The sequence below is a fragment of the Stylophora pistillata genome, unplaced genomic scaffold, assembly GCF_964205215.1.
Source record: "Stylophora pistillata unplaced genomic scaffold, jaStyPist1.2 SCAFFOLD_44, whole genome shotgun sequence".
Classification (NCBI taxonomy): Eukaryota; Metazoa; Cnidaria; class Anthozoa; order Scleractinia; family Pocilloporidae; genus Stylophora; species Stylophora pistillata.
In genome coordinates this window covers 639446-660455 of record NW_028290959.1, presented here as the reverse complement: position 1 = coordinate 660455, position 21010 = coordinate 639446, and positions in this window count along the sequence as shown.

Here is a 21010-nt window from a genome sequence, read left to right as displayed (position 1 = left end):
GGCTCACCGCCTTCTTTAGCACATGTGCCTCATAGTGCACAGCCTCTCACTCGCAGGCGTGCCACACCGGCGCCCGTGATTTGGCAGGAGGTGCGCGCCTACTCGCCGACTCCCCTGGGACTATCTAGTGCACCCGCGAATCCGTTTTGACCGCGTGGTGATGTGTTTCTTGGAAGTAGCAGGCGTGAGTACAAGGCTCACCCCTTCCTCTTGCACACCGTCTCACTCTCACGCATGCCACTCCGTCGCCCGTGAGTTCCCGGAGTTGCGCGTCTATTGCCGAGGATCCGCTGGGTCTAGTGCACCTGGGATTTGATTCTGGTGGCGTTGTCATGCGTTTCGTGGAAGTGGCAGGCGTGAGTACAAGGCTCACCGCCTTCTTCAGCACATGTGCCTCACAGTGCACAGCCTCTCACTCGCAGGCGTGCCACTACGGCTGCCGTGATTTGGCAGGAGGTGCCCGACTACTCTCCAACTCCCCTGGGACTATCTACTGCACCCGAGAATCCGTTTTGTCCGCGTTGTCATGCGTTTCGTGGAAGTGGCATGCGTTGTCATACAAGGCTCACCGCCTTCTTTAGCACACGTGCCAGTTAGTGCACAGTCTCTCACTCGCAGGCGTGTCACGCCGACGCCAGTGACTTGCAGGAGGAGCGCGCCTACTCCCCGATTCCCCTGAGACTATCTACTGCACCCGGGAATCCATTTTGGCCGCGTGGTCATTTCTTTCATGCAAGTAGCGGGCGTGAGTACAAGACTCACCGCCTTTTTTAGCACATGTGCCTCATAGTGCACAGCCTCTCCCTCGCAGGCGTGCCACACCGGCGCCCGTGATTTGGCAGGAGGTGCACGCCTACTCCCCGACTCCCCTGGGACTATCTAGTGCACCCGACCATCCGTTTTGGCCGCGTGGTAATGTGTTTCGTGGAAGTAGCAGGCGTGACTACAAGGCCCACCCCTTCCTTTTGCACAGCCTCTCACTCTCACGCATGCCACTCCGTCGCCCGTGATTTCTCGGAGTTGCGGCTCTATTTCCGAGGCTCCCCTGTGTCTAGTGCACCTGGGATTTCATTTTGGTGGCGTTTTCATGCGTTTTGTGGAAGTGGCAGGCGTGAGTACAAGGCTCACCGCCTTTTTTAGCACATGTGCCTCATAGTGCACAGCCTCTCACTCGCAGGCGTGCCACACCGGCGCCCGTGATTTGGCAGGAGGTGCCCGCCTACTCGCCGACTCCCCTGGGACTATCTAGTGCACCCGCGAATCCGTTTTGACCGCGTGGTGATGTGTTTCTTGGAAGTAGCAGGCGTGAGTACAAGGCTCACCCCTTCCTCTTGCACACCGTCTCACTCTCACGCATGCCACTCCGTCGCCCGTGAGTTCCCAGAGTTGCGCGTCTATTGCCGAGGATCCGCTGGGTCTAGTGCACCTGGGATTTGTTTCTGGTGGCGTTGTCATGCGTTTCGTGGAAGTGGCAGGCGTGAGTACAAGGCTCACCGCCTTCTTTAGCACATGTGCCTCACAGTGCACAGCCTCTCACTCGCAGGCGTGCCACTACGGCTGCCGTGATTTGGCAGGAGGTGCCCGACTACTCTCCAACTCCCCTGGGACTATCTGCTGCACCCGGGAATCCGTTTTGTCCGCGTTGTCATGCGTTTCGTGGAAGTGGCATGCGTTGTCATACAAGGCTCACCGCCTTCTTTAGCACACGTGCCTCTTAGTGCACAGTCTCTCACTCGCAGGCGTGTCACCCCGACGCCAGTGACTTGCAGGAGGAGCGCGCCTACTCCCCGATTCCCCTGAGACTATCTACTGCACCCGGGAATCCATTTTGGCCGCGTGGTCATTTCTTTCATGCAAGTAGCGGGCGTGAGTACAAGACTCACCGCCTTTTTTAGCACATGTGCCTCATAGTGCACAGCCTCTCCCTCGCAGGCGTGCCACACCGGCGCCCGTGATTTGGCAGGAGGTGCGCGCCTACTCCCCGACTCCCCTGGGACTATCTAGTGCACCCGACCATCCGTTTTGGCCGCGTGGTAATGTGTTTCGTGGAAGTAGCAGGCGTGACTACAAGGCCCACCCCTTCCTTTTGCACAGCCTCTCACTCTCACGCATGCCACTCCGTCGCCCGTGATTTCTCGGAGTTGCGGCTCTATTTCCGAGGCTCCCCTGTGTCTAGTGCACCTGGGATTTCATTTTGGTGGCGTTTTCATGCGTTTTGTGGAAGTGGCAGGCGTGAGTACAAGGCTCACCGCCTTTTTTAGCACATGTGCCTCATAGTGCACAGCCTCTCACTCGCAGGCGTGCCACACCGGCGCCCGTGATTTGGCAGGAGGTGCCCGCCTACTCGCCGACTCCCCTGGGACTATCTAGTGCACCCGCGAATCCGTTTTGACCGCGTGGTGATGTGTTTCTTGGAAGTAGCAGGCGTGAGTACAAGGCTCACCCCTTCCTCTTGCACACCGTCTCACTCTCACGCATGCCACTCCGTCGCCCGTGAGTTCCCAGAGTTGCGCGTCTATTGCCGAGGATCCGCTGGGTCTAGTGCACCTGGGATTTGTTTCTGGTGGCGTTGTCATGCGTTTCGTGGAAGTGGCAGGCGTGAGTACAAGGCTCACCGCCTTCTTTAGCACATGTGCCTCACAGTGCACAGCCTCTCACTCGCAGGCGTGCCACTACGGCTGCCGTGATTTGGCAGGAGGTGCCCGACTACTCTCCAACTCCCCTGGGACTATCTGCTGCACCCGGGAATCCGTTTTGTCCGCGTTGTCATGCGTTTCGTGGAAGTGGCATGCGTTGTCATACAAGGCTCACCGCCTTCTTTAGCACACGTGCCTCTTAGTGCACAGTCTCTCACTCGCAGGCGTGTCACCCCGACGCCAGTGACTTGCAGGAGGAGCGCGCCTACTCCCCGATTCCCCTGAGACTATCTACTGCACCCGGGAATCCATTTTGGCCGCGTGGTCATTTCTTTCATGCAAGTAGCGGGCGTGAGTACAAGACTCACCGCCTTTTTTAGCACATGTGCCTCATAGTGCACAGACTCTCCCTCGCAGGCGTGCCACACCGGCGCCCGTGATTTGGCAGGAGGTGCGCGCCTACTCCCCGACTCCCCTGGGACTATCTAGTGCACCCGACCATCCGTTTTGGCCGCGTGGTAATGTGTTTCGTGGAAGTAGCAGGCGTGACTACAAGGCCTACCACTTCCTTTTGCACAGCCTCTCACTCTCACGCATGCCCCTCCGTCGCCCGTGATTTCTCGGAGTTGCGGCTCTATTTCCGAGGCTCCCCTGTGTCTAGTGCACCTGGGATTTCATTTTGGTGGCGTTTTCATGCGTTTTGTGGAAGTGGCAGGCGTGAGTACAAGGCTCACCGCCTTTTTTAGCACATGTGCCTCATAGTGCACAGCCTCTCACTCGCAGGCGTGCCACACCGGCGCCCGTGATTTGGCAGGAGGTGCCCGCCTACTCGCCGACTCCCCTGGGACTATCTAGTGCACCCGCGAATCCGTTTTGACCGCGTGGTGATGTGTTTCTTGGAAGTAGCAGGCGTGAGTACAAGGCTCACCCCTTCCTCTTGCACACCGTCTCAGCCTCACGCATGCCACTCCGTCGCCCGTGAGTTCCCAGAGTTGCGCGTCTATTGCCGAGGATCCGCTGGGTCTAGTGCACCTGGGATTTGTTTCTGGTGGCGTTGTCATGCGTTTCGTGGAAGTGGCAGGCGTGAGTACAAGGCTCACCGCCTTCTTTAGCACATGTGCCTCACAGTGCACAGCCTCTCACTCGCAGGCGTGCCACTACGGCTGCCGTGATTTGGCAGGAGGTGCCCGACTACTCTCCAACTCCCCTGGGACTATCTGCTGCACCCGGGAATCCGTTTTGTCCGCGTTGTCATGCGTTTCGTGGAAGTGGCATGCGTTGTCATACAAGGCTCACCGCCTTCTTTAGCACACGTGCCTCTTAGTGCACAGTCTCTCACTCGCAGGCGTGTCACCCCGACGCCAGTGACTTGCAGGAGGAGCGCGCCTACTCCCCGATTCCCCTGAGACTATCTACTGCACCCGGGAATCCATTTTGGCCGCGTGGTCATTTCTTTCATGCAAGTAGCGGGCGTGAGTACAAGACTCACCGCCTTTTTTAGCACATGTGCCTCATAGTGCACAGCCTCTCACTCGCAGGCGTGCCACACTGGCGCCCGTGATTTGGCAGGAGGTGCGCGCCTACTCCCCGACTCCCCTGGGACTATCTAGTGCACCCGCGAATCCGTTTTGGCCGCGTGGTCATGTGATAGGTGGAAGTAGCAGGCGTGACTACAAGGCTCACCCCTTCCTTTTGCACAGCCTCTCACTCTCACGCATGCCACTCCGTCGCCCGTGATTTCTCGGAGTTGCGGCTCTATTTCCGAGGCTCCCCTGTGTCTAGTGCACCTGGGATTTCATTTTGGTGGCGTTTTCATGCGTTTTGTGGAAGTGGCAGGCGTGAGTACAAGGCTCACCGCCTTTTTTAGCACATGTGCCTCATAGTGCACAGCCTCTCCCTCGCAGGCGTGCCACACCGGCGCCCGTGATTTGGCAGGAGGTGCGCGCCTACTCCCCGACTCCCCTGGGACTATCTAGTGCACCCGACCATCCGTTTTGGCCGCGTGGTAATGTGTTTCGTGGAAGTAGCAGGCGTGAGTACTAGGCTCACCCTTTCCTCTTGCACACCGTCTCACTCTCACGCATGCCACTCCGTCGCCCGTGAGTTCCCGGAGTTGCGCCTCTATTGGCGAGGTTCCGCTGGGTCTAGTGCACCTGGGATTTCATTTTGGTGGCGTTTTCATGCGTTTTGTGGAAGTGGCAGGCGTGAGTACAAGGCTCACCGCCTTCTTTAGCACATGTGCCTCATAGTGCACAGCCTCTCACTCGCAGGCGTGCCACACCGGCGCCCGTGATTTGGCAGGAGGTGCGCGCCTACTCGCCGACTCCCCTGGGACTATCTAGTGCACCCGCGAATCCGTTTTGACCGCGTGGTGATGTGTTTCTTGGAAGTAGCAGGCGTGAGTACAAGGCTCACCCCTTCCTCTTGCACACCGTCTCACTCTCACGCATGCCACTCCGTCGCCCGTGAGTTCCCGGAGTTGCGCGTCTATTGCCGAGGATCCGCTGGGTCTAGTGCACCTGGGATTTGATTCTGGTGGCGTTGTCATGCGTTTCGTGGAAGTGGCAGGCGTGAGTACAAGGCTCACCGCCTTCTTCAGCACATGTGCCTCACAGTGCACAGCCTCTCACTCGCAGGCGTGCCACTACGGCTGCCGTGATTTGGCAGGAGGTGCCCGACTACTCTCCAACTCCCCTGGGACTATCTACTGCACCCGAGAATCCGTTTTGTCCGCGTTGTCATGCGTTTCGTGGAAGTGGCATGCGTTGTCATACAAGGCTCACCGCCTTCTTTAGCACACGTGCCACTTAGTGCACAGTCTCTCACTCGCAGGCGTGTCACGCCGACGCCAGTGACTTGCAGGAGGAGCGCGCCTACTCCCCGATTCCCCTGAGACTATCTACTGCACCCGGGAATCCATTTTGGCCGCGTGGTCATTTCTTTCATGCAAGTAGCGGGCGTGAGTACAAGACTCACCGCCTTTTTTAGCACATGTGCCTCATAGTGCACAGCCTCTCCCTCGCAGGCGTGCCACACCGGCGCCCGTGATTTGGCAGGAGGTGCACGCCTACTCCCCGACTCCCCTGGGACTATCTAGTGCACCCGACCATCCGTTTTGGCCGCGTGGTAATGTGTTTCGTGGAAGTAGCAGGCGTGACTACAAGGCCCACCCCTTCCTTTTGCACAGCCTCTCACTCTCACGCATGCCACTCCGTCGCCCGTGATTTCTCGGAGTTGCGGCTCTATTTCCGAGGCTCCCCTGTGTCTAGTGCACCTGGGATTTCATTTTGGTGGCGTTTTCATGCGTTTTGTGGAAGTGGCAGGCGTGAGTACAAGGCTCACCGCCTTTTTTAGCACATGTGCCTCATAGTGCACAGCCTCTCACTCGCAGGCGTGCCACACCGGCGCCCGTGATTTGGCAGGAGGTGCCCGCCTACTCGCCGACTCCCCTGGGACTATCTAGTGCACCCGCGAATCCGTTTTGACCGCGTGGTGATGTGTTTCTTGGAAGTAGCAGGCGTGAGTACAAGGCTCACCCCTTCCTCTTGCACACCGTCTCACTCTCACGCATGCCACTCCGTCGCCCGTGAGTTCCCAGAGTTGCGCGTCTATTGCCGAGGATCCGCTGGGTCTAGTGCACCTGGGATTTGTTTCTGGTGGCGTTGTCATGCGTTTCGTGGAAGTGGCAGGCGTGAGTACAAGGCTCACCGCCTTCTTTAGCACATGTGCCTCACAGTGCACAGCCTCTCACTCGCAGGCGTGCCACTACGGCTGCCGTGATTTGGCAGGAGGTGCCCGACTACTCTCCAACTCCCCTGGGACTATCTGCTGCACCCGGGAATCCGTTTTGTCCGTGTTGTCATGCGTTTCGTGGAAGTGGCATGCGTTGTCATACAAGGCTCACCGCCTTCTTTAGCACACGTGCCTCTTAGTGCACAGTCTCTCACTCGCAGGCGTGTCACCCCGACGCCAGTGACTTGCAGGAGGAGCGCGCCTACTCCCCGATTCCCCTGAGACTATCTACTGCACCCGGGAATCCATTTTGGCCGCGTGGTCATTTCTTTCATGCAAGTAGCGGGCGTGAGTACAAGACTCACCGCCTTTTTTAGCACATGTGCCTCATAGTGCACAGCCTCTCCCTCGCAGGCGTGCCACACCGGCGCCCGTGATTTGGCAGGAGGTGCGCGCCTACTCCCCGACTCCCTTGGGACTATCTAGTGCACCCGCGAATCCGTTTTGGCCGCGTGGTCATGTGATAGGTGGAAGTAGCAGGCGTGACTACAAGGCTCACCCCTTCCTTTTGCACAGCCTCTCACTCTCACGCATGCCACTCCGTCGCCCGTGATTTCTCGGAGTTGCGGCTCTATTTCCGAGGCTCCCCTGTGTCTAGTGCACCTGGGATTTCATTTTGGTGGCGTTTTCATGCGTTTTGTGGAAGTGGCAGGCGTGAGTACAAGGCTCACCGCCTTTTTTAGCACATGTGCCTCATAGTGCACAGCCTCTCCCTCGCAGGCGTGCCACACCGGCGCCCGTGATTTGGCAGGAGGTGCGCGCCTACTCCCCGACTCCCCTGGGACTATCTAGTGCACCCGACCATCCGTTTTGGCCGCGTGGTAATGTGTTTCGTGGAAGTAGCAGGCGTGAGTACTAGGCTCACCCTTTCCTCTTGCACACCGTCTCACTCTCACGCATGCCACTCCGTCGCCCGTGAGTTCCCGGAGTTGCGCCTCTATTGGCGAGGTTCCGCTGGGTCTAGTGCACCTGGGATTTCATTTTGGTGGCGTTTTCATGCGTTTTGTGGAAGTGGCAGGCGTGAGTACAAGGCTCACCGCCTTCTTTAGCACATGTGCCTCATAGTGCACAGCCTCTCACTCGCAGGCGTGCCACACCGGCGCCCGTGATTTGGCAGGAGGTGCGCGCCTACTCGCCGACTCCCCTGGGACTATCTAGTGCACCCGCGAATCCGTTTTGACCGCGTGGTGATGTGTTTCTTGGAAGTAGCAGGCGTGAGTACAAGGCTCACCCCTTCCTCTTGCACACCGTCTCACTCTCACGCATGCCACTCCGTCGCCCGTGAGTTCCCGGAGTTGCGCGTCTATTGCCGAGGATCCGCTGGGTCTAGTGCACCTGGGATTTGATTCTGGTGGCGTTGTCATGCGTTTCGTGGAAGTGGCAGGCGTGAGTACAAGGCTCACCGCCTTCTTCAGCACATGTGCCTCACAGTGCACAGCCTCTCACTCGCAGGCGTGCCACTACGGCTGCCGTGATTTGGCAGGAGGTGCCCGACTACTCTCCAACTCCCCTGGGACTATCTACTGCACCCGAGAATCCGTTTTGTCCGCGTTGTCATGCGTTTCGTGGAAGTGGCATGCGTTGTCATACAAGGCTCACCGCCTTCTTTAGCACACGTGCCACTTAGTGCACAGTCTCTCACTCGCAGGCGTGTCACGCCGACGCCAGTGACTTGCAGGAGGAGCGCGCCTACTCCCCGATTCCCCTGAGACTATCTACTGCACCCGGGAATCCATTTTGGCCGCGTGGTCATTTCTTTCATGCAAGTAGCGGGCGTGAGTACAAGACTCACCGCCTTTTTTAGCACATGTGCCTCATAGTGCACAGCCTCTCCCTCGCAGGCGTGCCACACCGGCGCCCGTGATTTGGCAGGAGGTGCACGCCTACTCCCCGACTCCCCTGGGACTATCTAGTGCACCCGACCATCCGTTTTGGCCGCGTGGTAATGTGTTTCGTGGAAGTAGCAGGCGTGACTACAAGGCCCACCCCTTCCTTTTGCACAGCCTCTCACTCTCACGCATGCCACTCCGTCGCCCGTGATTTCTCGGAATTGCGGCTCTATTTCCGAGGCTCCCCTGTGTCTAGTGCACCTGGGATTTCATTTTGGTGGCGTTTTCATGCGTTTTGTGGAAGTGGCAGGCGTGAGTACAAGGCTCACCGCCTTTTTTAGCACATGTGCCTCATAGTGCACAGCCTCTCACTCGCAGGCGTGCCACACCGGCGCCCGTGATTTGGCAGGAGGTGCCCGCCTACTCGCCGACTCCCCTGGGACTATCTAGTGCACCCGCGAATCCGTTTTGACCGCGTGGTGATGTGTTTCTTGGAAGTAGCAGGCGTGAGTACAAGGCTCACCCCTTCCTCTTGCACACCGTCTCACTCTCACGCATGCCACTCCGTCGCCCGTGAGTTCCCAGAGTTGCGCGTCTATTGCCGAAAATCCGCTGGGTCTAGTGCACCTGGGATTTGTTTCTGGTGGCGTTGTCATGCGTTTCGTGGAAGTGGCAGGCGTGAGTACAAGGCTCACCGCCTTCTTTAGCACATGTGCCTCACAGTGCACAGCCTCTCACTCGCAGGCGTGCCACTACGGCTGCCGTGATTTGGCAGGAGGTGCCCGACTACTCTCCAACTCCCCTGGGACTATCTGCTGCACCCGGGAATCCGTTTTGTCCGCGTTGTCATGCGTTTCGTGGAAGTGGCATGCGTTGTCATACAAGGCTCACCGCCTTCTTTAGCACACCTGCCTCTTAGTGCACAGTCTCTCACTCGCAGGCGTGTCACCCCGACGCCAGTGACTTGCAGGAGGAGCGCGCCTACTCCCCGATTCCCCTGAGACTATCTACTGCACCCGGGAATCCATTTTGGCCGCGTGGTCATTTCTTTCATGCAAGTAGCGGGCGTGAGTACAAGACTCACCGCCTTTTTTAGCACATGTGCCTCATAGTGCACAGCCTCTCCCTCGCAGGCGTGCCACACCGGCGCCCGTGATTTGGCAGGAGGTGCGCGCCTACTCCCCGACTCCCCTGGGACTATCTAGTGCACCCGACCATCCGTTTTGGCCGCGTGGTAATGTGTTTCGTGGAAGTAGCAGGCGTGACTACAAGGCCCACCCCTTCCTTTTGCACAGCCTCTCACTCTCACGCATGCCACTCCGTCGCCCGTGATTTCTCGGAGTTGCGGCTCTATTTCCGAGGCTCCCCTGTGTCTAGTGCACCTGGGATTTCATTTTGGTGGCGTTTTCATGCGTTTTGTGGAAGTGGCAGGCGTGAGTACAAGGCTCACCGCCTTTTTTAGCACATGTGCCTCATAGTGCACAGCCTCTCACTCGCAGGCGTGCCACACCGGCGCCCGTGATTTGGCAGGAGGTGCCCGCCTACTCGCCGACTCCCCTGGGACTATCTAGTGCACCCGCGAATCCGTTTTGACCGCGTGGTGATGTGTTTCTTGGAAGTAGCAGGCGTGAGTACAAGGCTCACCCCTTCCTCTTGCACACCGTCTCACTCTCACGCATGCCACTCCGTCGCCCGTGAGTTCCCAGAGTTGCGCGTCTATTGCCGAGGATCCGCTGGGTCTAGTGCACCTGGGATTTGTTTCTGGTGGCGTTGTCATGCGTTTCGTGGAAGTGGCAGGCGTGAGTACAAGGCTCACCGCCTTCTTTAGCACATGTGCCTCACAGTGCACAGCCTCTCACTCGCAGGCGTGCCACTACGGCTGCCGTGATTTGGCAGGAGGTGCCCGACTACTCTCCAACTCCCCTGGGACTATCTGCTGCACCCGGGAATCCGTTTTGTCCGCGTTGTCATGCGTTTCGTGGAAGTGGCATGCGTTGTCATACAAGGCTCACCGCCTTCTTTAGCACACGTGCCTCTTAGTGCACAGTCTCTCACTCGCAGGCGTGTCACCCCGACGCCAGTGACTTGCAGGAGGAGCGCGCCTACTCCCCGATTCCCCTGAGACTATCTACTGCACCCGGGAATCCATTTTGGCCGCGTGGTCATTTCTTTCATGCAAGTAGCGGGCGTGAGTACAAGACTCACCGCCTTTTTTAGCACATGTGCCTCATAGTGCACAGCCTCTCACTCGCAGGCGTGCCACACCGGCGCCCGTGATTTGGCAGGAGGTGCGCGCCTACTCCCCGACTCCCCTGGGACTATCTAGTGCACCCGCGAATCCGTTTTGGCCGCGTGGTCATGTGATAGGTGGAAGTAGCAGGCGTGACTACAAGGCTCACCCCTTCCTTTTGCACAGCCTCTCACTCTCACGCATGCCACTCCGTCGCCCGTGATTTCTCGGAGTTGCGGCTCTATTTCCGAGGCTCCCCTGTGTCTAGTGCACCTGGGATTTCATTTTGGTGGCGTTTTCATGCGTTTTGTGGAAGTGGCAGGCGTGAGTACAAGGCTCACCGCCTTTTTTAGCACATGTGCCTCATAGTGCACAGCCTCTCCCTCGCAGGCGTGCCACACCGGCGCCCGTGATTTGGCAGGAGGTGCGCGCCTACTCCCCGACTCCCCTGGGACTATCTAGTGCACCCGACCATCCGTTTTGGCCGCGTGGTAATGTGTTTCGTGGAAGTAGCAGGCGTGAGTACTAGGCTCACCCTTTCCTCTTGCACACCGTCTCACTCTCACGCATGCCACTCCGTCGCCCGTGAGTTCCCGGAGTTGCGCCTCTATTGGCGAGGTTCCGCTGGGTCTAGTGCACCTGGGATTTCATTTTGGTGGCGTTTTCATGCGTTTTGTGGAAGTGGCAGGCGTGAGTACAAGGCTCACCGCCTTCTTTAGCACATGTGCCTCATAGTGCACAGCCTCTCACTCGCAGGCGTGCCACACCGGCGCCCGTGATTTGGCAGGAGGTGCGCGCCTACTCGCCGACTCCCCTGGGACTATCTAGTGCACCCGCGAATCCGTTTTGACCGCGTGGTGATGTGTTTCTTGGAAGTAGCAGGCGTGAGTACAAGGCTCACCCCTTCCTCTTGCACACCGTCTCACTCTCACGCATGCCACTCCGTCGCCCGTGAGTTCCCGGAGTTGCGCGTCTATTGCCGAGGATCCGCTGGGTCTAGTGCACCTGGGATTTGATTCTGGTGGCGTTGTCATGCGTTTCGTGGAAGTGGCAGGCGTGAGTACAAGGCTCACCGCCTTCTTCAGCACATGTGCCTCACAGTGCACAGCCTCTCACTCGCAGGCGTGCCACTACGGCTGCCGTGATTTGGCAGGAGGTGCCCGACTACTCTCCAACTCCCCTGGGACTATCTACTGCACCCGAGAATCCGTTTTGTCCGCGTTGTCATGCGTTTCGTGGAAGTGGCATGCGTTGTCATACAAGGCTCACCGCCTTCTTTAGCACACGTGCCACTTAGTGCACAGTCTCTCACTCGCAGGCGTGTCACGCCGACGCCAGTGACTTGCAGGAGGAGCGCGCCTACTCCCCGATTCCCCTGAGACTATCTACTGCACCCGGGAATCCATTTTGGCCGCGTGGTCATTTCTTTCATGCAAGTAGCGGGCGTGAGTACAAGACTCACCGCCTTTTTTAGCACATGTGCCTCATAGTGCACAGCCTCTCCCTCGCAGGCGTGCCACACCGGCGCCCGTGATTTGGCAGGAGGTGCACGCCTACTCCCCGACTCCCCTGGGACTATCTAGTGCACCCGACCATCCGTTTTGGCCGCGTGGTAATGTGTTTCGTGGAAGTAGCAGGCGTGACTACAAGGCCCACCCCTTCCTTTTGCACAGCCTCTCACTCTCACGCATGCCACTCCGTCGCCCGTGATTTCTCGGAGTTGCGGCTCTATTTCCGAGGCTCCCCTGTGTCTAGTGCACCTGGGATTTCATTTTGGTGGCGTTTTCATGCGTTTTGTGGAAGTGGCAGGCGTGAGTACAAGGCTCACCGCCTTTTTTAGCACATGTGCCTCATAGTGCACAGCCTCTCACTCGCAGGCGTGCCACACCGGCGCCCGTGATTTGGCAGGAGGTGCCCGCCTACTCGCCGACTCCCCTGGGACTATCTAGTGCACCCGCGAATCCGTTTTGACCGCGTGGTGATGTGTTTCTTGGAAGTAGCAGGCGTGAGTACAAGGCTCACCCCTTCCTCTTGCACACCGTCTCACTCTCACGCATGCCACTCCGTCGCCCGTGAGTTCCCAGAGTTGCGCGTCTATTGCCGAGGATCCGCTGGGTCTAGTGCACCTGGGATTTGTTTCTGGTGGCGTTGTCATGCGTTTCGTGGAAGTGGCAGGCGTGAGTACAAGGCTCACCGCCTTCTTTAGCACATGTGCCTCACAGTGCACAGCCTCTCACTCGCAGGCGTGCCACTACGGCTGCCGTGATTTGGCAGGAGGTGCCCGACTACTCTCCAACTCCCCTGGGACTATCTGCTGCACCCGGGAATCCGTTTTGTCCGCGTTGTCATGCGTTTCGTGGAAGTGGCATGCGTTGTCATACAAGGCTCACCGCCTTCTTTAGCACACGTGCCTCTTAGTGCACAGTCTCTCACTCGCAGGCGTGTCACCCCGACGCCAGTGACTTGCAGGAGGAGCGCGCCTACTCCCCGATTCCCCTGAGACTATCTACTGCACCCGGGAATCCATTTTGGCCGCGTGGTCATTTCTTTCATGCAAGTAGCGGGCGTGAGTACAAGACTCACCGCCTTTTTTAGCACATGTGCCTCATAGTGCACAGCCTCTCACTCGCAGGCGTGCCACACCGGCGCCCGTGATTTGGCAGGAGGTGCGCGCCTACTCCCCGACTCCCCTGGGACTATCTAGTGCACCCGCGAATCCGTTTTGGCCGCGTGGTCATGTGATAGGTGGAAGTAGCAGGCGTGACTACAAGGCTCACCCCTTCCTTTTGCACAGCCTCTCACTCTCACGCATGCCACTCCGTCGCCCGTGATTTCTCGGAGTTGCGGCTCTATTTCCGAGGCTCCCCTGTGTCTAGTGCACCTGGGATTTCATTTTGGTGGCGTTTTCATGCGTTTTGTGGAAGTGGCAGGCGTGAGTACAAGGCTCACCGCCTTTTTTAGCACATGTGCCTCATAGTGCACAGCCTCTCCCTCGCAGGCGTGCCACACCGGCGCCCGTGATTTGGCAGGAGGTGCGCGCCTACTCCCCGACTCCCCTGGGACTATCTAGTGCACCCGACCATCCGTTTTGGCCGCGTGGTAATGTGTTTCGTGGAAGTAGCAGGCGTGAGTACTAGGCTCACCCTTTCCTCTTGCACACCGTCTCACTCTCACGCATGCCACTCCGTCGCCCGTGAGTTCCCGGAGTTGCGCCTCTATTGGCGAGGTTCCGCTGGGTCTAGTGCACCTGGGATTTCATTTTGGTGGCGTTTTCATGCGTTTTGTGGAAGTGGCAGGCGTGAGTACAAGGCTCACCGCCTTCTTTAGCACATGTGCCTCATAGTGCACAGCCTCTCACTCGCAGGCGTGCCACACCGGCGCCCGTGATTTGGCAGGAGGTGCGCGCCTACTCGCCGACTCCCCTGGGACTATCTAGTGCACCCGCGAATCCGTTTTGACCGCGTGGTGATGTGTTTCTTGGAAGTAGCAGGCGTGAGTACAAGGCTCACCCCTTCCTCTTGCACACCGTCTCACTCTCACGCATGCCACTCCGTCGCCCGTGAGTTCCCGGAGTTGCGCGTCTATTGCCGAGGATCCGCTGGGTCTAGTGCACCTGGGATTTGATTCTGGTGGCGTTGTCATGCGTTTCGTGGAAGTGGCAGGCGTGAGTACAAGGCTCACCGCCTTCTTCAGCACATGTGCCTCACAGTGCACAGCCTCTCACTCGCAGGCGTGCCACTACGGCTGCCGTGATTTGGCAGGAGGTGCCCGACTACTCTCCAACTCCCCTGGGACTATCTACTGCACCCGAGAATCCGTTTTGTCCGCGTTGTCATGCGTTTCGTGGAAGTGGCATGCGTTGTCATACAAGGCTCACCGCCTTCTTTAGCACACGTGCCACTTAGTGCACAGTCTCTCACTCGCAGGCGTGTCACGCCGACGCCAGTGACTTGCAGGAGGAGCGCGCCTACTCCCCGATTCCCCTGAGACTATCTACTGCACCCGGGAATCCATTTTGGCCGCGTGGTCATTTCTTTCATGCAAGTAGCGGGCGTGAGTACAAGACTCACCGCCTTTTTTAGCACATGTGCCTCATAGTGCACAGCCTCTCCCTCGCAGGCGTGCCACACCGGCGCCCGTGATTTGGCAGGAGGTGCACGCCTACTCCCCGACTCCCCTGGGACTATCTAGTGCACCCGACCATCCGTTTTGGCCGCGTGGTAATGTGTTTCGTGGAAGTAGCAGGCGTGACTACAAGGCCCACCCCTTCCTTTTGCACAGCCTCTCACTCTCACGCATGCCACTCCGTCGCCCGTGATTTCTCGGAGTTGCGGCTCTATTTCCGAGGCTCCCCTGTGTCTAGTGCACCTGGGATTTCATTTTGGTGGCGTTTTCATGCGTTTTGTGGAAGTGGCAGGCGTGAGTACAAGGCTCACCGCCTTTTTTAGCACATGTGCCTCATAGTGCACAGCCTCTCACTCGCAGGCGTGCCACACCGGCGCCCGTGATTTGGCAGGAGGTGCCCGCCTACTCGCCGACTCCCCTGGGACTATCTAGTGCACCCGCGAATCCGTTTTGACCGCGTGGTGATGTGTTTCTTGGAAGTAGCAGGCGTGAGTACAAGGCTCACCCCTTCCTCTTGCACACCGTCTCACTCTCACGCATGCCACTCCGTCGCCCGTGAGTTCCCAGAGTTGCGCGTCTATTGCCGAGGATCCGCTGGGTCTAGTGCACCTGGGATTTGTTTCTGGTGGCGTTGTCATGCGTTTCGTGGAAGTGGCAGGCGTGAGTACAAGGCTCACCGCCTTCTTTAGCACATGTGCCTCACAGTGCACAGCCTCTCACTCGCAGGCGTGCCACTACGGCTGCCGTGATTTGGCAGGAGGTGCCCGACTACTCTCCAACTCCCCTGGGACTATCTGCTGCACCCGGGAATCCGTTTTGTCCGCGTTGTCATGCGTTTCGTGGAAGTGACATGCGTTGTCATACAAGGCTCACCGCCTTCTTTAGCACACGTGCCTCTTAGTGCACAGTCTCTCACTCGCAGGCGTGTCACCCCGACGCCAGTGACTTGCAGGAGGAGCGCGCCTACTCCCCGATTCCCCTGAGACTATCTACTGCACCCGGGAATCCATTTTGGCCGCGTGGTCATTTCTTTCATGCAAGTAGCGGGCGTGAGTACAAGACTCACCGCCTTTTTTAGCACATGTGCCTCATAGTGCACAGCCTCTCACTCGCAGGCGTGCCACACCGGCGCCCGTGATTTGGCAGGAGGTGCGCGCCTACTCCCCGACTCCCCTGGGACTATCTAGTGCACCCGCGAATCCGTTTTGGCCGCGTGGTCATGTGATAGGTGGAAGTAGCAGGCGTGACTACAAGGCTCACCCCTTCCTTTTGCACAGCCTCTCACTCTCACGCATGCCACTCCGTCGCCCGTGATTTCTCGGAGTTGCGGCTCTATTTCCGAGGCTCCCCTGTGTCTAGTGCACCTGGGATTTCATTTTGGTGGCGTTTTCATGCGTTTTGTGGAAGTGGCAGGCGTGAGTACAAGGCTCACCGCCTTTTTTAGCACATGTGCCTCATAGTGCACAGCCTCTCCCTCGCAGGCGTGCCACACCGGCGCCCGTGATTTGGCAGGAGGTGCGCGCCTACTCCCCGACTCCCCTGGGACTATCTAGTGCACCCGACCATCCGTTTTGGCCGCGTGGTAATGTGTTTCGTGGAAGTAGCAGGCGTGAGTACTAGGCTCACCCTTTCCTCTTGCACACCGTCTCACTCTCACGCATGCCACTCCGTCGCCCGTGAGTTCCCGGAGTTGCGCCTCTATTGGCGAGGTTCCGCTGGGTCTAGTGCACCTGGGATTTCATTTTGGTGGCGTTTTCATGCGTTTTGTGGAAGTGGCAGGCGTGAGTACAAGGCTCACCGCCTTCTTTAGCACATGTGCCTCATAGTGCACAGCCTCTCACTCGCAGGCGTGCCACACCGGCGCCCGTGATTTGGCAGGAGGTGCGCGCCTACTCGCCGACTCCCCTGGGACTATCTAGTGCACCCGCGAATCCGTTTTGACCGCGTGGTGATGTGTTTCTTGGAAGTAGCAGGCGTGAGTACAAGGCTCACCCCTTCCTCTTGCACACCGTCTCACTCTCACGCATGCCACTCCGTCGCCCGTGAGTTCCCGGAGTTGCGCGTCTATTGCCGAGGATCCGCTGGGTCTAGTGCACCTGGGATTTGATTCTGGTGGCGTTGTCATGCGTTTCGTGGAAGTGGCAGGCGTGAGTACAAGGCTCACCGCCTTCTTCAGCACATGTGCCTCACAGTGCACAGCCTCTCACTCGCAGGCGTGCCACTACGGCTGCCGTGATTTGGCAGGAGGTGCCCGACTACTCTCCAACTCCCCTGGGACTATCTACTGCACCCGAGAATCCGTTTTGTCCGCGTTGTCATGCGTTTCGTGGAAGTGGCATGCGTTGTCATACAAGGCTCACCGCCTTCTTTAGCACACGTGCCACTTAGTGCACAGTCTCTCACTCGCAGGCGTGTCACGCCGACGCCAGTGACTTGCAGGAGGAGCGCGCCTACTCCCCGATTCCCCTGAGACTATCTACTGCACCCGGGAATCCATTTTGGCCGCGTGGTCATTTCTTTCATGCAAGTAGCGGGCGTGAGTACAAGACTCACCGCCTTTTTTAGCACATGTGCCTCATAGTGCACAGCCTCTCCCTCGCAGGCGTGCCACACCGGCGCCCGTGATTTGGCAGGAGGTGCACGCCTACTCCCCGACTCCCCTGGGACTATCTAGTGCACCCGACCATCCGTTTTGGCCGCGTGGTAATGTGTTTCGTGGAAGTAGCAGGCGTGACTACAAGGCCCACCCCTTCCTTTTGCACAGCCTCTCACTCTCACGCATGCCACTCCGTCGCCCGTGATTTCTCGGAGTTGCGGCTCTATTTCCGAGGCTCCCCTGTGTCTAGTGCACCTGGGATTTCATTTTGGTGGCGTTTTCATGCGTTTTGTGGAAGTGGCAGGCGTGAGTACAAGGCTCACCGCCTTTTTTAGCACATGTGCCTCATAGTGCACAGCCTCTCACTCGCAGGCGTGCCACACCGGCGCCCGTGATTTGGCAGGAGGTGCCCGCCTACTCGCCGACTCCCCTGGGACTATCTAGTGCACCCGCGAATCCGTTTTGACCGCGTGGTGATGTGTTTCTTGGAAGTAGCAGGCGTGAGTACAAGGCTCACCCCTTCCTCTTGCACACCGTCTCACTCTCACGCATGCCACTCCGTCGCCCGTGAGTTCCCAGAGTTGCGCGTCTATTGCCGAGGATCCGCTGGGTCTAGTGCACCTGGGATTTGTTTCTGGTGGCGTTGTCATGCGTTTCGTGGAAGTGGCAGGCGTGAGTACAAGGCTCACCGCCTTCTTTAGCACATGTGCCTCACAGTGCACAGCCTCTCACTCGCAGGCGTGCCACTACGGCTGCCGTGATTTGGCAGGAGGTGCCCGACTACTCTCCAACTCCCCTGGGACTATCTGCTGCACCCGGGAATCCGTTTTGTCCGCGTTGTCATGCGTTTCGTGGAAGTGGCATGCGTTGTCATACAAGGCTCACCGCCTTCTTTAGCACACGTGCCTCTTAGTGCACAGTCTCTCACTCGCAGGCGTGTCACCCCGACGCCAGTGACTTGCAGGAGGAGCGCGCCTACTCCCCGATTCCCCTGAGACTATCTACTGCACCCGGGAATCCATTTTGGCCGCGTGGTCATTTCTTTCATGCAAGTAGCGGGCGTGAGTACAAGACTCACCGCCTTTTTTAGCACATGTGCCTCATAGTGCACAGCCTCTCACTCGCAGGCGTGCCACACCGGCGCCCGTGATTTGGCAGGAGGTGCGCGCCTACTCCCCGACTCCCCTGGGACTATCTAGTGCACCCGCGAATCCGTTTTGGCCGCGTGGTCATGTGATAGGTGGAAGTAGCAGGCGTGACTACAAGGCTCACCCCTTCCTTTTGCACAGCCTCTCACTCTCACGCATGCCACTCCGTCGCCCGTGATTTCTCGGAGTTGCGGCTCTATTTCCGAGGCTCCCCTGTGTCTAGTGCACCTGGGATTTCATTTTGGTGGCGTTTTCATGCGTTTTGTGGAAGTGGCAGGCGTGAGTACAAGGCTCACCGCCTTTTTTAGCACATGTGCCTCATAGTGCACAGCCTCTCCCTCGCAGGCGTGCCACACCGGCGCCCGTGATTTGGCAGGAGGTGCGCGCCTACTCCCCGACTCCCCTGGGACTATCTAGTGCACCCGACCATCCGTTTTGGCCGCGTGGTAATGTGTTTCGTGGAAGTAGCAGGCGTGAGTACTAGGCTCACCCTTTCCTCTTGCACACCGTCTCACTCTCACGCATGCCACTCCGTCGCCCGTGAGTTCCCGGAGTTGCGCCTCTATTGGCGAGGTTCCGCTGGGTCTAGTGCACCTGGGATTTCATTTTGGTGGCGTTTTCATGCGTTTTGTGGAAGTGGCAGGCGTGAGTACAAGGCTCACCGCCTTCTTTAGCACATGTGCCTCATAGTGCACAGCCTCTCACTCGCAGGCGTGCCACACCGGCGCCCGTGATTTGGCAGGAGGTGCGCGCCTACTCGCCGACTCCCCTGGGACTATCTAGTGCACCCGCGAATCCGTTTTGACCGCGTGGTGATGTGTTTCTTGGAAGTAGCAGGCGTGAGTACAAGGCTCACCCCTTCCTCTTGCACACCGTCTCACTCTCACGCATGCCACTCCGTCGCCCGTGAGTTCCCGGAGTTGCGCGTCTATTGCCGAGGATCCGCTGGGTCTAGTGCACCTGGGATTTGATTCTGGTGGCGTTGTCATGCGTTTCGTGGAAGTGGCAGGCGTGAGTACAAGGCTCACCGCCTTCTTCAGCACATGTGCCTCACAGTGCACAGCCTCTCACTCGCAGGCGTGCCACTACGGCTGCCGTGATTTGGCAGGAGGTGCCCGACTACTCTCCAACTCCCCTGGGACTATCTACTGCACCCGAGAATCCGTTTTGTCCGCGTTGTCATGCGTTTCGTGGAAGTGGCATGCGTTGTCATACAAGGCTCACCGCCTTCTTTAGCACACGTGCCACTTAGTGCACAGTCTCTCACTCGCAGGCGTGTCACGCCGACGCCAGTGACTTGCAGGAGGAGCGCGCCTACTCCCCGATTCCCCTGAGACTATCTACTGCACCCGGGAATCCATTTTGGCCGCGTGGTCATTTCTTTCATGCAAGTAGCGGGCGTGAGTACAAGACTCACCGCCTTTTTTAGCACATGTGCCTCATAGTGCACAGCCTCTCCCTCGCAGGCGTGCCACACCGGCGCCCGTGATTTGGCAGGAGGTGCACGCCTACTCCCCGACTCCCCTGGGACTATCTAGTGCACCCGACCATCCGTTTTGGCCGCGTGGTAATGTGTTTCGTGGAAGTAGCAGGCGTGACTACAAGGCCCACCCCTTCCTTTTGCACAGCCTCTCACTCTCACGCATGCCACTCCGTCGCCCGTGATTTCTCGGAGTTGCGGCTCTATTTCCGAGGCTCCCCTGTGTCTAGTGCACCTGGGATTTCATTTTGGTGGCGTTTTCATGCGTTTTGTGGAAGTGGCAGGCGTGAGTACAAGGCTCACCGCCTTTTTTAGCACATGTGCCTCATAGTGCACAGCCTCTCACTCGCAGGCGTGCCACACCGGCGCCCGTGATTTGGCAGGAGGTGCCCGCCTACTCGCCGACTCCCCTGGGACTATCTAGTGCACCCGCGAATCCGTTTTGACCGCGTGGTGATGTGTTTCTTGGAAGTAGCAGGCGTGAGTACAAGGCTCACCCCTTCCTCTTGCACACCGTCTCACTCTCACGCATGCCACTCCGTCGCCCGTGAGTTCCCAGAGTTGCGCGTCTATTGCCGAGGATCCGCTGGGTCTAGTGCACCTGGGATTTGTTTCTGGTGGCGTTGTCATGCGTTTCGTGGAAGTGGCAGGCGTGAGTACAAGGCTCACCGCCTTCTTTAGCACATGTGCCTCACAGTGCACAGCCTCTCACTCGCAGGCGTGCCACTACGGCTGCCGTGATTTGGCAGGAGGTGCCCGACTACTCTCCAACTCCCCTGGGACTATCTGCTGCACCCGGGAATCCGTTTTGTCCGCGTTGTCATGCGTTTCGTGGAAGTGGCATGCGTTGTCATACAAGGCTCACCGCCTTCTTTAGCACACGTGCCTCTTAGTGCACAGTCTCTCACTCGCAGGCGTGTCACCCCGACGCCAGTGACTTGCAGGAGGAGCGCGCCTACTCCCCGATTCCCCTGAGACTATCTACTGCACCCGGGAATCCATTTTGGCCGCGTGGTCATTTCTTTCATGCAAGTAGCGGGCGTGAGTACAAGACTCACCGCCTTTTTTAGCACATGTGCCTCATAGTGCACAGCCTCTCCCTCGCAGGCGTGCCACACCGGCGCCCGTGATTTGGCAGGAGGTGCGCGCCTACTCCCCGACTCCCCTGGGACTA